A 13,810-nucleotide genomic window follows, 5' to 3' on the forward strand; every position below is an offset into this window, starting at 1 on the left:
TTGTTAAGCGCTTACTATGTGCAAAGCACTGTTCTAAGTGCTGAGGAGGATACAAGGTGATCAGGTTGTCCCACATGGGGCTCACAGTATTAACCCCCATTTTTTCAGATTGTCCCACACAGGGCTAACAGTCTTAACCCCCGTTTTCCAGATGAGGGAACTGAGGCCCAGAGAAGTGAAGTGACTTGCCCCAAGTCACGCAGCTGACAAGCGGCAGAGCCGACATTCGAACCCACGACCTCTGACTCCCAAGCCCATGCTCTTTCCACTGAGCCACGCTGCTTCCCATCCCGGTGAACACACCTGGACATCAGCCTCACTCCATTCAATCTTATTTATTGAGCGCTTACTCAATAAATTACTTATTTATATTACTTATAAATAAATATACGGATATATTACTCATATATATTACTCATATACATTACTTATATATTAAATATACTTATATACACAGTATAAATATACTTATAAATAAATATATAAATATTACTTATAATATAAATAAATTACTTATTTATTATCATGTGCAGAGCGCTATACTAAGTGCTTGGGAGAGTACACTACAACAGACACATTCCCTGCCCACAAGCTCAGTCTGGAGTGGGAGACAGAAAAGGGCATTTGGGAGGCACAGGGACAAGGAAGCGTGGCTCAGTGGGAAGAGCCCAGGCTTTGGAATCAGAGGTCATGGGTTCAAATCCTGCCTCCACCAACTGTCAGCTGTGTGACTTTGGGCAAGTCACTTCAATCAATCATATTTATTGAGCGCTTACTGTGTGCAGAGCACTGTACTAAGCGCTTGGGAAGTGTTGGCAACATATAGAGACAGTCCCTACCCAACAGTGGGCTCACAGTCTAGAAGGGGGAGACAGACAAAAAAACTTCACTTCTCTGTGCCTCAGTTCCCTCATCTGTAAAATGGGGATGAAGACTGTGAGCCCCACGTGGGACAACCTGATCTCCTTGTAAGCTCCCCAGTGCTTAGCACATAGTAAGCGCTTAATAAATGCCATTATTTTTAAAAGGGAGTAGAAAATGAAAAGAGGGCTTAGTCAGGGAAGGCTTCTTGCAGATGTGCCTTCACTAAGGCTCTGAAGTGAGGGGGAGAGCAATTATCCACAACAATCAATGGCATTTATTGAGTGCTCACTATGCCCATCACAGCTGACCCCAAATTCAATCGTATTTATTGAGCGCTTACTGTGTGCAGAGCACTGCACTAAGCGCTTGGGAAGTCCAAGTTGGCAACATAGAGAGCCGGTCCCTACCCAACAGCGGGTTCACAGTCTAGAAGGGGGAGACGGACAACAAAACATATTAACAAAATAAAATAAATAGAATAAATATGTACAAGTAAAATAGAGTAATAAATATGTACAAACATATATACACATGGTCCTTTCAGCTTAATAGTTCAACAGCAAAAGTCCACCTGTGGCTGTGTCAGAGGGTTCACAGTCCCTCATTCCATTTGGGAGACTGGCAGCCATCCACCCCGCTTCCCGACACCTGGCAAAGGGGGAAATTCACCCCACTAACTCACAGACAAAACGAATGCACTCTGGCCGGGAACTTCTTCTGTAACATATCATCATCAATCGTATTTATTGAGCGCTTACTATGTGCAGAGCACTGTACTAAGCGCTTGGGAAGTACAAACTGGCAACATAAAGAGACGGTCCCTACCCAATGAACACAGCAATATCACCTTACAGCAGATCAGGCAAACAAGACATCGACCTGGAGATCCCCACTCGGCTAGGGGACAGTCATTTTAAGTTTCAGATCCGCTCATTATCCACAGAGGACGCATTAAGTAGTTATGCAAAGTTCTCTCAGGTTCATTTGATTCTACCCGCTAAAAATTTTCACGCTCTTGGGAGTTTGCACTGGCCATCCCGGGCTCTATAAATACGGTTTATATCACAAGTTACGGTGCCAGAACCCACCCGGCCCTACTCGGTTAGGGGACGGTCATTTTAAGTTTCAGATCCGCTCATTATCCACAGAGGACGCATTAAGTAGGTATGCAAAGTTCTCTCAGGTTCATTTGATTCTACCCGCTAAAAATTTTCACGCTCTTGGGAGTTTGCACTGACCATCCCGGGCTCTATAAATACGGTTTACATCACAAGTTATGGTGCCAAAACCCACTCGGCCCTACTCGGTTAGGGGACGGTCATTTTAAGTTTCAGATCCTCTCATTATCCACAGGTGACGCATTAAGTAGTCATGAAAAGTTCATTTGATTCTACCCGCTAAAAATTTTCACGCTCTTGGGAGTTTGCACTGGCCATCCCGGGCTCTATAAATACGGTTTATATCACAAGTTATGGTGCCAAAACCCACTCGGCTAGGGGACGGTCATTTTAAGTTTCAGATCCTCTCATTATCCACAGGTGACGCATTAAGTAGTTATGAAAAGTTCATTTGATTCTACCCGCTTAAAATTTCCATGCTCTTGGGAGTTTGCACCGGCCATCCCAGGCTCTATAAATACGGTTTATATTCATTCATTCATTCAATCGTATTTATTGATTTATTGTACAGATTTACAGATTTTTGTACAGATTTATTACTCTGTTTTACTTGTACATATTTACTATTCTACTTATTTTGTTAATGATGTGCATCTAGCTTTACTTCTATTTATTCTGTTAGACTGTGAGCCCACTGTTGGGTAGGGACTGTCTCTATGTGTTGCCAATTTGTACTTCCCAAGCACTTAGTACAGTGCTCTGCACATAGTAAGCGCTCAATAAATACGATTGATTGATTGATTGATTATTGAGCGCTTACTGTGTGCAGAGCGCTGGACTAAGCGCTTGGGAAGTCCAAGTTGGTGACATATAGAGACGGTCCCTACCCAACAACGGGCTCACAGTCTAGAAGGGGGAGACAGACAACAAAACAAAACATGTGGACAGGTGTCATCATCAATCATATTTATTGAGCCCTTACCATGTGCAGAGCACTGTACTAAGCGTGTCAAGTCATCAATCCATCAGTCAATCGTATTTATTGAGCGCTTACTGTGTGCAAAGCACTGTACTAAGCGCTTGGGAAGTACAAGTTGGCAACATATACAGACAGTCCCTACCCAACAGTGGGCTGACAGTCTAACAGAATAAATAGAAGTAGAGCTAGATGCACATCATTAACAAAACAAGTAGAATAGTAAATATGTACAAGTAAAACAGAGTAATAAATCTGTACAAACATGTACATTGCTGTATTGTAATCAATCAATCGTATTTACTGAGCGCTTACTGTGTGCAGAGCACTGCACTAAGCGCTCGGGAAGTACAAGTTGGCAACATATAGAGACGGTCCCTACCCAACATACAAGGTGATACAGGTTGTCCCACGTGGGACTCACCATCTTCATCCCCATTTTCCAGATGAGAGCACTGAGGCCCCCGAGAAGTGACTTATAATAATAATAATCAATCAATCGTATTTATTGAGCGCTTACTGCATGCAGAGCACTGGACTAAGCGCTTGGGAAGTACAAGTTGGCAACACATAGAGACGGTCCCTACCCAACATACAAGGTGATACAGGTTGTCCCACGTGGGACTCACCATCTTCACCCCCATTTTCCAGATGAGAGCACTAAGGCCCAGAGAAGTGACTTGTAATAATAATAATCAATCAATCGTATTTATTGAGCGCTTACTGCGTGCAGAGCACTGGACTAAGCGCTTGGGAAGTACAAGTTGGCAACGTGGTGCCAAAAAGAAACGTGTTGGATCACCCCCAGTAAGGAACTCCCTAACAAACTAGTTTGTTTTGAGGATTTAAGATCAAGAAGCGGGTCCGGATCTCCAGCTTACTTTGTTCCACAGTAACGCACCCAGCACAATTTAGAGACACAGGGTATAAATGGGGAAGATTTCTGTACTCAATTACACCGTGCCCTTTCTGTTCCAACCCTGGCAGGGAGGAGAACTGGTTTCCCCTTGCGTCCCTGCCATCCGATACTGACACTGTATTAAGCCCCGGATCCGATTACGGAGGTTGCAAGGCCTTCCTTGAAGAAATATCTAGCTGGGTCTGGCCGGTCTGTAGGAAATATTTTATTTTATTTATTAAAATATTTATTTTTATATTTATTTTATTTTGTTAATATGCTTTGTTGTCTTTAGAGGCTTCTTCAAATCAACTACTTTAGAATAGAGCAGCAGCGTGGCTCAGTGGAAAGAGCACCGGCTTTGGAGTCAGAGGTCATGGGTTCGAATGCCGACTCCGCCGCACGTCTGCTGTGTGACCGGGGGAAGTCACTTCACTTCTCTGAGCCTCAGTTCCCTCCCCTGTAAAACGGGGATTAAGACTGTGAGCCCCACATGGGACAACTTGATCACCTTGTATCCCCCCCCCCCCAGCGCTTAGAACAGTGCTCTGCACATAGTAAGCGCTTAACAAAATGCCATCATCATCATCAAAGAGCACGGGCTTTGGAGGCAGAGGTCATGGGTTCGAATCCCAACACCGCCGCATGTCTGCTTTGAGACCTGGGGCAAATCACTTAACTTCTCTGAGCCTCGGTTCCCTCACCTGCAAAATGGGGATTAAGACTGTGAGCCCCACGAGGGACAACTTGATCGCCTTGTATCCCCCCCAGCGCTTAGAACAGTGCTCTGCACATAGTAAGCGCTTAACAAAATGCCATCATCATCATCAAAGAGCACGGGCTTTGGAGGCAGAGGTCATGGGTTCGAATCCCGCCTCCGCCGCACGTCTGCTGTGTGACCTGGGGCAAGTCACTTAACTTCTCTGAGCCTCAGTTCCCTCGCCTGTAAAATGGGGATTAAGACTGTGAGCCCCACGGAGGACAACTTGATCACCTTGTATCCCCCCCAGCGCTTAGAACAGTGCTCTGCACATAGTAAGCGCTTAACAAAATGCCATCATCATCATCATCATCAAAGAGCACGGGCTTTGGAGTCAGAGGTCATGGGTTCGAATCCCAACTCCGCCACATGTCTGCTTTGAGACCTGGGGCAAATCACTCAACTTCTCTGAGCCTCAGTTCCCTCACCTGTAAAATGGGGATTAAGACTGTGAGCCCCACGAGGGACAACTTGATCACCTTGTATCCCCCCCAGCGCTTAGAACAGTGCTCTGCACATAGTAAGCGCTTAACAAAATGCCATCATCATCATCAAAGAGCACAGGCTTTGGAGTCAGAGGTCATGGGTTCGAATCCCGACTCCACCGCACGTCTGCTGTGTGACCTGGGGCAAGTCACTTAACTTCTCTGAGCCTCAGTTCCCTCGCCTGTAAAATGGGGATTAAGACTGTGAGCCCCACGGAGGACAACTTGATCACCTTGTATCCCCCCCAGCGCTTAGAACAGTGCTCTGCACATAGTAAGCGCTTAACAAAATGCCATCATCATCATCAAAGAGCACAGGCTTTGGAGTCAGAGGTCATGGGTTCGAATCCCGACTCCACCGCACGTCTGCTGGGTGACCTGGGCAAGTCACTTACATTCTCTGGGCCTGTTACCTCACCTGTAAAATGGGAATTAAGACTGTGAGCCCCCCGTGGGACAACTTGATCACCTTGTATCCCCCCCGGCGCTTAGAACAGTGCTCTGCACATAGCAAGCGCTCAACAAATGCCACCATTATTATTATTATTATTAGTCTGCCATGCCAACTCTTTCGGGGTTGCTGCTGGAAACATGCAACACGGAGCTTGCAGGTACAGGACTCCCGGTACGGATTAAATTGCCGGTGAGAAGGGGAAATCTCTGGGAAGCAGCCCGAGCCCCCACGCAAAACCAGGGTTGATCCTCCCGCCCACGTTTTAGCGCGCTACTCGGGGAAAAAAGGCACGAGACGACGGGGCAGAGAAGCTCTCCACAAATCACACCCCTCCCCTTCGAGTCTGCGCCCCAATCCACAGCCGATCGGCCAAAAATCTCGCAAACTCTGCTTTCTCCGAAAAGTTACCTGCCACCGCCTTTGGGCATGGTGAAACGACCGAGGGTCCGGGACCGGGCTTAACCAGTGACCGCTCTTCGTCTACACCGGGCAGCCTTGGGAACCGGACCTCCAACGCCTGGTGGTGTTTCCTCCGGCCTTAAGGGTTCACAGACGACAGGCGCTCAGTCTGAAGGACCGTCTTACTCCTGAACTGCCCGAATCCACCGGGAAGGTCGACGCTATATCTGGTGCTTGCGTCACGCTTCTCATTCATTCATTCATTCATTCAATCGTATTTATTGAGCGCTTCCCGTGTGCAGAGCACTGGACTAAGCGCTTATGCAGCCCCCCCCCACCCGCCCACCTCCTCCAGGGTGCAAAGGAAAAGCGTCCTAGCTGCAGCGGCTTGGGAGGGGGAGTTTAATCAATCAATCGTATTTATTGAGCGCTTAATGTGTGCAGAGCACTGTACTAAGCGCTTGGGAGGTACAAGCTGGCAACAAGTTGAAGTTTAAAAAGAGAGGAGGCGACGGAAGGAGCTTAGAAAGAGGGATTAAGTAGTGGAGATGGGCACCGGGCCTTGGCCCAGGAAGCCGGTGAGAAAGGTGCCAGGGGGATTTGCAGCGCTTAGAACAGTGCTTTGCACATAGTAAGCGCTTAATAAATGCCATTATTAATTCAAACCCCGGCTCCACCAATTGTCAGCTGTGCAACTTTGGGCAAGTCACTTCACTTCTCTGTGCCTCAGGTCCCTCATCTGTAAAATGGGGATTAAAACTGTGAGCCCCCCGATGGGACAACCTGTTCACCTTGTAACCTCCCCAGCGCTTAGAACAGTGCTTTGCACATAGCGCTTAATAAATGTCATTATCAATTCAAATCCCGGCTCCACCAATTGTCAGCTGTGCGACTTCGGGCAAGTCACTTCACTTCTCTGTGCCTCAGTTCCCTCATCTGTAAAATGGGGATTAAAACTGTGAGCCCCCGTGGGACAACCTGATCACCTTGTAACCTCCCCAGCGCTTAGAACAGTGCGTTGCACATAGTAAGCGCTTAACAAATACTATTATTATTATTATTTGCATTTTTGATTGGTCACAAGGCAGTAGCTGCCGGAGACCTTGTGATGACAACAATAATAATAATTGTAGTATTTAATAATAATAATAATAGTAATAATGGCATTTATTAAGCGCTTACTAGGTGCAAAGCACTGGTCTAAGCCCTGGGGAGGTTACAAGGTGATCAGGTTGTCCCACGTGGAGCTCAAAGTCTTAATCCCCATCTTCTCTGAGGCCCAGAGAAGTGACTTGCCCAAAGTCACCCAGCTGACAATGGCGGAGCTGGGATTTGAACCCACAACCTCTGACTCCAAAGCCTGGGTTCTTTCCACTGAGCCACGCTGCTTCTCTATTTGTTAAGCGGTTACTATGTGCCAGGCACTGTACTAAGCGCCAGGGTGAATACAAGTAAATCAGGCTGAACCCCTGTCCCACTTGGGGTTCACAATCTTAATCCCCGTTTTACCAATGAGGTAACTGAGGCCCAAAAGGGAAGTGACTTACCCAAGGTCACACAGCAGACAAGAGGCCGAGCCGGGATTAGAACCCATAATCTTCTGACTCCCAAGCCCGGGCTCTATCCCGTATGCCACTCTCCCCAGCGCTTAGCGCAGTGCTTGGCATATAGTAAGCGCTTCATTCATTCATTCACTCAATTGTATTTATTGAGCACTTACTGTGTGCAGAGCACTGTACTAAGCGCTTGGGAAGTACAAGTTGGCAACATATAATAACAACAATGACATTTGTTAAGTGCTTACTATGTGCAAATCACTGTTCTAAGCGCTGGGGGGATACAAGATGATCAGGTTGTCCCACGCGGGGTTCACAGTCTTAATCCCCATTTTCCAGATGAGGGAACTGAGGCTCAGAGAAGTGACTTGCCCAAGGTCACACAGCAGACATGTGGCGGAGCTGGGATTCAAACCCATGACCACTGACTCCAAAGCCCGGGCTCTTCCCACTGAGCCACGCTGCTTCTCTAGAGACAGCCCCTACCCAACAACAGGCTCACAGTCTAGAAGGGGGAGACAGACACAAAACAAAACTTGTAGACAAGTGACAAAATTGCAATTAATTATTATTACAGTATTTGTGAAGTGTTTACTGTGTAACAGGCACTGTACTAAGCGCTGGGATGAATACATGCAAATTGGGCTGGACACAGTCCCTGCCCCCGCAAGGAGCTCACAGTCTCAATCCCCATTTTACAGATGAGATAACTGAGGCTCCGAGAAGTGATCTGCCCAAGGTCACACAGCAGACAAGTGGCCGAGCCGGGATTAGAACCCATGACCTTCTGACTCCTGGGCCCGTCCTCTATCCCCCTACACCAGGGCTTAGCACAGCGCTGGGCATTCATTCATTCAATCGCATTTATTGAGCACTTACTGTGTGCAGAGCACTGGACTAAGCGCTCGGGAAGTCCAAGTTGGCAACATATAGAGACGGTCCCTACTCAATCAATCGTATTTATTGAGCGCTTACTGTGTGCAGAGCACTGGACTAAGCGCTTGGGAAGTCCAAGTTGGCAACATCTAGAGACGGTCCCTACCCAACAGCGGGCTCACAGTCTAGAAGGGGGAGACAGAGAACAAAACAAATTAACAAAATAAAATAAACAGAATAAATATGTACAAATAAAATACTATACTAAATACTAAATACTGTGGGCATTCCTTCATTCATTCAATTGTATTTATTGAGCACTTACTGTGTGCAGAGCACTGTACTAAGCGCTTGGGAAGTCCAAGTTGGCAACATTTAGAGACGGTCCCTACCCAACAGTGGGCTCACAGTCTAGAAGGGAGAGACAGAGAACAAAACAAAACATATTAACAAAATAAAATAAATAGAATATGTACAAATAAAATACTATACTAAATACTGTGGGCATTCATTCATTCATTCAATTGTATTTAAATACTGTGGGCATTCATTCATTCATTCAATTGTATTTATTGGGCGCTTACTGTGTGCAGAGCACTGTACTAAGCGCTTGGGAAGTCCAAGTTGGCCACATATAGAGACGGTCCCTACCCAACAGCGGGCTCACAGTCTAGAAGGGGGAGGACAGACAACAAAACATATTAACAAAATAAAATAAACAGAATATGTACAAATAAACTACTATACTAAATACTGTGGGCACACAGTAAGCACCTAACAAATGCCACTACTACTAAGCGAGGCTTATTGATAAGAACCTGGGCTTGGGAGTCGGAGGTCGTGGGTTCTAATCCCGATTCTGCCACTTGCCAGCTGGGTGACTTTGGACCAGCCACTTCACTTCTCTGGGCCTCAGTTCCCTCATCTGTAAAATGGGGATGAAGCCTGTGAGCCCTACTTCAGACCCCCTGATTACCATGTATCTACCCCAGGGTTTAGGACAGTGCGTTGCACATAGTAAGCGCTTCACAAATGCCGTCGTTATTACTACATCGAGGGGCGAGGCTGGCGACCTCTCCCTGGGGGCTCCGGAGCCCGCTTGGTGCCCGAGGACGACAGGGTCAGCCCGACGGCCTGCCTCGACCTCCCCAGGGATGAGAGGCAGCGTAGCTTACTGGAAAGAGCCTGCCCTTGTGAGTCAAAGGTCGCGGGTTCTAATTCCGGCTCCGCCGTTTGTCTGCTGGGTGACTTTGGGAAAGTCACTTGACTTCTCTGTACCTCAGTTCCCTCATCTGTAAAATGGAGATTAAGACTGTGAGCCCCATGAGGGACTTGGGTCCACCTGGCCTTACCTCCTTCCCCTCCCCACAGAACCTGTATATATGTATATATGTATTTATTACTCTATTTGTACATATTTATTCTATTTATTAATTCATAATAAATAATAATAATGGCATTTATTAAGTGCTTACTATGTGCAAAGCACTGTTCTAAGCACTGGGGAGGTTACAAGGTGATCAGGTTGTCCCACAGTCTTAGAACACTGCTTGGCATATAGTGGGTGCTTAACAAATACCATTATTATTATTATTACTATGAGACCCACGTGGGACTGGGACTGTGTCTAACCTGGGACTGTTTAACCCCTCCTTCCTCTCCCCCTCCCTACTTTTCATTCATTTCATTCAACCGATCGTATTTATTGAGCGCTTACTGTGTGCAGAGCACTGTACTAAGCGCTTGGGAAGTCCAAGTTGGCCACATATAGAGACGGTCCCTACCCAACAAGGGGCTCACAGTCTAGAAGGGGAGACAGACAACAAAACAAAACATGTGGACAGGTGTCAAGTCATCAGAATAAATAGAAGTAAAGCTAGATGCACATCATTAACAAAATAAGTAGAATAGTAAATATGTACAAGTAAAATAGAGTAATAAATCTGTACAAACATGTGCATTGCTGTATTGTAATCAATCAATCATATTTATTGAGCGCTTACTGTGTGCAGAGCACTGTACTAAGCGCTTGGGAAGTACAAGTTGGCAACATATAGAGACGGTCCCTACCCAACATACAAGGTGATACAGGTTGTCCCACGTGGGACTCACCATCTTCATCCCCATTTTCCAGATGAGAGCACTGAGGCCCAGAGAAATGACTTATAATAATGCCATTTATTAAGCGCTTACTATGTGCAAAGCACTGTTCTAAGCGCTGGGGGGACACAAGGTGATCAGGTTGTCCCACGTGAGGCTCACCGTCTTCATCCCCATTTTCCAGATGAGGGCACTGAGGCACAGGGAAGTGATTTACAATAATAATGGCATTCATTAAGCGCTTACTACGTGTAAAGCATGTTCTAAGCGCTGGGCTGGTTACAAGGTGATCAGGTTGTCCCATGGGGGGCTCACAGTCTTTATCCCCATTTTCCAGATGAGGGCACTGAGGCACAGCGAAGTGACTTATAATAATAATGACAGCATTTATTAAGCGTTTACTATGTGCCAAGCACTGTTCTAAGCGCTGGGGGGATACAAGGTGATCAGGTTGTCCCACGTGGGACTCAGTCTTCATCCCCATTTTCCAGATGAGGGCACTGAGGCCCAGGGAAGTGCCTTATCCCATTTACAGAGGAGGGAACTGAGGCCCGGAGAAGTGAAGTGACTGGCCCAAAGTCGCCCAACTGGCAACTGGGGTGGGGTGGGGATTTGAACCCATGACCTCAGGGTCCCAAGCCCGGGCTCCTTCCACTGAGCCACGCTGCTTGTCTGGTAGGAGCTTAATCAATCAATCGCATTTATTGAGCGCTTACTGCGTGCAGAGCACTGGACTAAGCGCTTGGGAAGTCCAAGTTGGCAACATAGAGAGACGGTCCGTACCGAACATTCATTCAATTGTATTTATTGAGCGCTTACTGTGTGCAGAGCACTGGACTAAGCGCTTGGGAAGTCCAAGTTGGCAACACAGAGAGACGGCCCCTACCCAACATTCATTCATTCAATCGTATTTATTGAGCGCTTACTGTGTGCGGAGCACTGTACTAAGCGCTTGGGAAGTCCAAACTGGCAACATAGAGAGATGGTCCCTACCCAACAGCGGGCTCACAGTCTAGAAGGGGGAGACAGGGAACAAAATAAAACATATTAACAAAGTAAAATAGAATAGATATGTACAAGTAAAATCAATCAATCAATCGCATTTATTGAGCGCTTACTGGGTGCAGAGCACTGGACTAAGCGCTCGGGAAGTCCAAGTTGGCAACACAGAGAGACGGTCCCTACCCCACAGTGGGCTCACAGTCTAGAAGGGGGAGACAGACAACAAAATAAAACATATTAACAAAGTGAAATAAATAGAATAGATATGTACAAGTAAAATCAATCATATTTATTGAGCGCTTACTGTGTGCAGAGCACTGGACTAAGCGCTTGGGAAGTCCAAGTTGGCAACGTATAGAGACGGTCCCTACCCAACAGTGGGCTCACAGTCTAAAACGGGGAGACAGAGAACAAAATAAAACATATCAAAGTAAAATAAATAGAATAGATATGTACAAGTAAAATCAATCAATCATATTTATTGAGCGCTTACTGGGTGCAGAGCCCTGGACTAAGCGCTCGGGAAGTCCAAGCTGGCAACATAGAGAGACGGTCCCTACCCCACAGTGGGCTCGCAGTCGAAAAGGGGGAGACAGACAACAAAATAAAACATATTGACAAAGTAAAATAAATAGAATAGTAAATATGTACAAGTAAAATCAATCATATTTATTGAGCGCTTACTGGGTGCAGAGCACTGGACTAAGCGCTCGGGAAGTCCAAGTTGGCAACACAGAGAGACGGTCCCTACCCCACAGTGGGCTCACAGTCGAAAAGGGGGAGACGGACAACAAAACCAAACATATTAACAAAATAAAATAGAATAGACAGGTACAAGTCAAATAAATAAATAGAGTAAATAGATATAAATAAATAAATAGAGTAATAAATGGAGTAATAAATAACAAGTAACAAGAGGACCGACTGGGCTGCCCACATGGCAGTCGGGTACTTCCGAAGGTGGGAGCCATGGCCCCCCTCCTGGGGCCCAACCCCCCGAATTGGGGACCCGAAGGAGGGGCCCCAACTCGGGCCAATACTGGACATTGGGCTCTGATCGTTTAGCACAGTGTTGGCCCCCGCCGGTGGTGTTCCCCACCCCTCCCAACCAGCTCCCCTCAGGCCCGCGGCCTACTACTCACACGAGGGGGGAGGGGTGGAGCGCCTTCCTCAGGCTCGCGCGAAGGGAGGGAGGCGGGCGGGGGGAGGGGCCGGGCCGGGCCGCGCGCACCTGGTCGAGAAAGGAGGCCCGCGCGCTCGCGCCCTCGAAATGAGGGCCCGGAATCTACCAACTGCGCCACGGCGGCGGGGGTGCTGGGGGGGAAATCCCGCCCTCCCGAACCGCCCCGCGCCTCGGCTTCCTAGCGGAGGCGGGAACGGGGCGGGTGAGGGCGGCGGGTGGCTTCCGGCCGGGATCGAGCGGCAACGGGGCCCGCATACCCGCCCCCCCGCGCCCCGCGCCCGAGTGGGATCGTCCAGCGGGTGGGGAGGGCGGGGGCGCGCATGCGCGGCCGCGGGGTGGGAAGGAGGGAAGACCGTGCGCATGCGCAGCCCCCGAAGGGGCCGCCGGCGGGAGAAAGGGAGGCCCCCCGCGCATGCGCAGACGCGGAAGGGAGCGCGGGGCGGGGGGGAGAGAGAAGCCGCAGGCGAGGGAAAAGAAGAGGCCCCCCAGCGCATGCGCAGCCGCGAAAGGGGCCGCCGGCGGGAGAAAGGGAGAGGCCCCCGCGCATGCGCAGCCGCGGAAGGGGCCGCAAGGGGGAGAAAGAGAGAAGCCCGCGCGCATGCGCAGCCACGGAAAGGCCCGCACACCCCACATCCGCCAAGCTAGCGGTCTTATTCCATTCAAGGCCCTACTGAGAGCTCACCTCCTCCGGGAGGCCTTCCCGGACTGAGCCCCCTCCTTCCTCTCCCTCTCCATCCCCCCCGCCTTACCTCCTTCCCTACAACACCTGTATATATGTTTGTACGTATTTATTACTCTATTTATTTTACTTGTACATATTTATTCTACTTATTTTATTTTGTTAATGTGTTTTGTTCTCTGTCTCCCCCTTCTAGACTGTGAGCCCGCTGTTGGGTAGGGAGCGTCTCTATATGGTGCCAACTTGGACTTCCCAAGCGCTTAGTACAGAGCTCTGCGCACAGTAACCGACCGACTGAATGAATGAATGAGAGAGAAGCCCTGCGCGTGCGCAGCCGCGGAAGGGGCGCAGGGGGAGAGAGAGAAAGCCCCCGCGCATGCGCAGCCGCGGAAGGGGCCGCAGGGGGGGAGAAAGAGAGAAGCCCCCGCGCATGCGCAGCCGCCAAAAGGGCGAACGGCGT

Source organism: Tachyglossus aculeatus, chromosome 18 (assembly GCF_015852505.1).
Source record: "Tachyglossus aculeatus isolate mTacAcu1 chromosome 18, mTacAcu1.pri, whole genome shotgun sequence".
Taxonomy (NCBI): domain Eukaryota; kingdom Metazoa; phylum Chordata; class Mammalia; order Monotremata; family Tachyglossidae; genus Tachyglossus; species Tachyglossus aculeatus.